Genomic DNA, 2,100 nt, shown 5'->3' with positions numbered 1-2,100 from the left:
CTAGTGGTTGCCCTGCACGAGAGAAGGGAGGGCGGTTTCCAAGTACAATAGCGCCACTTTCGTGACACGGAGGAGTTTGAGGATCCTGGGTCGTCTCACTTTTCACCCCTTGGGTCGTTGGGGCGCGTATTAGATAAAAGCAATGGAGAGTTAGGCACTCTGGGAAAGCCAGGCATAACAATGTAGTTAATGACTCCTACATCTTTCATGGATTGCCAGCCTCAATTCCCAATTACTTGCTAAAGAAAACAAAGAATATGACGAAGGACAGTATCATAGATTTTGAGCTTCCCCATTTTATAGGAAATCTTGAATGATTCCGCTAGTCTTTCCCTTGCTTCTTTCTTTGCAGGGCCTTGTGAAACTAAACAGAGGTTTGGAATGATCCAATTAGATTCTGAAAAACTCAGTTGACAAGGGCTCTGTTAGTAACTGTGGAACTCTTAAGAGTTCTAGAAGTGCTGAAAGGCAAGCTAGGGGAGGGCAGATGCTGTGTTCCAATGAAAACCCAGGACTGGGAAATGGGTTAGTGGTTAGATTAGGTTCATCTCCCTCTAAAGGAAGAGTAAATTCCTGGAAATAACAAACAAATTCATAGGTTCTCTCACCATTGGGATGAGAAGCATCCGTATTTCAAAAACCATTTCTCTCCGCTCATTAAGTTGTAACTGACAGATTAATTTAGACAAAAGAGCTCTACCTACTAGATTGATCAGTCACAGCAGTATTTTAGCTTTTAAAGAAACGGTATGTACATCTTCCATAAGCCTCAACACTAACTAAATGATAATAAATTAGAATTTTCTCCTGGTTTATAAATTCTATCATTTTAGAAGTTTTATTCCTCAGGGGTAAGCAATTTTCTAAGCATGAGAAATTCGTATTTGCCCCACATTGGTTCCAGCAGGAATTGTTTCCCAGTCTAAATTATGGCATTTGATCAATTTTGAAACCCCTGAGTTCAAAATTTCTTTTAAAAAATAGAATTAAAGGTAATTCCAGAGTCGTCATTATCTAAACTTAGCTCTGAGTGTTCATAGCACTCAATCTCATTAATTTCTAAAATTATATACACTTTTACCTTCTCTTATTGACAAGCTAGAATTTTGACCCAATACTTCATGAGAAGAAGCTAAAGAATCAGAGGGGAAGTGAGTTAATGAGAGAGTGGTTCAAAAAGATTAAACAGCTTATGCAAATGTTCTAGGATGAGATAATATGGCATATTACGGAATATGAAAGGTAAGCAGTGCAGTAGAGCAAAACCAGAGAGAACACTACAATCGCAGTAATTTGTTTTATCTGACACACTGGGATTCTCTCATGCAAGGAAGTCTGGAAATCAATGACGCTTAGTACTTTTCTAAGTGTTCTTCAGTAAGGGTTAAACTGCTGACTGAAACCCACCTGCAGCTCTCTGGGAGGAAGATACGGCTATGTGCTCCCTTGAAGTTCACACCCTCGGACACCCAGTCCAAGGCCATTATCAGTGAGAATCAAATCAATGATCCTGCTTACATTTTAATTAGACTTTCTATCTCTCAGACCTAACTTCTAAGAGTAGGTCACTGTTTAATATCATATAACTTCATAGCATTATATTCTTTCTTACATATAATGGATTCTGACCAGCATGCCCTGTCTTTTCTGATAAAGATTCACGTTTTGTAGAGGAATCTGGCTCCTGTCTTCAACAAAGAGTGCATATTGCATTGTAGAGGGGGAATGAGCAGGATCTCTATATTAAGCACTGCATGAGTTGTTTTTGGAATAGTAGATGTAAGTCCTTGAACAAAGATATTAGTATTACTATTTAAGAGATGAAAAACTGAAATGTGATGAGGTTCAATAAACTTGCCCAAGTCTCAAAAGATGAACAGTGATGAAGGTCAACTTTGAAATTAGGGTTTCCAAAATCTAAATTCCTTCCATTTTCAGTCGGCTGATTGGAATTTTCACGTAACTGATTAAAAATGGCATTGGTATGTTATTATTGTTAGTTGCCATCAAACTGGTCTCAGACATATGGTGACACCATAGACAACAGAATAACAGCAACGGTTATACAATTCTATATGTTTACACATGTGCGCGCGCGCA

At 38.4% G+C, this 2,100-nt stretch overlaps 1 protein-coding gene across 1 annotated transcript in view; it reads left to right on the top strand.

Moving 5' to 3' along the window:
• NRG3 (neuregulin 3) overlaps positions 1-2,100 on the top strand; it is a 1,269,559-nt gene that overhangs the window by 1,186,963 nt on the left and 80,496 nt on the right. The gene's annotated exons all lie outside the window — the stretch shown is intronic.

Source organism: Echinops telfairi, unplaced genomic scaffold (assembly GCF_000313985.2).
Source record: "Echinops telfairi isolate 266 unplaced genomic scaffold, ASM31398v2 ScPeMD7_2010;HRSCAF=2546, whole genome shotgun sequence".
NCBI lineage: Eukaryota > Metazoa > Chordata > Mammalia > Afrosoricida > Tenrecidae > Echinops > Echinops telfairi.
The sequence above is the reverse complement of the archived record's forward strand: the minus strand, read 5'-3'. Positions and strand labels throughout refer to the sequence as shown.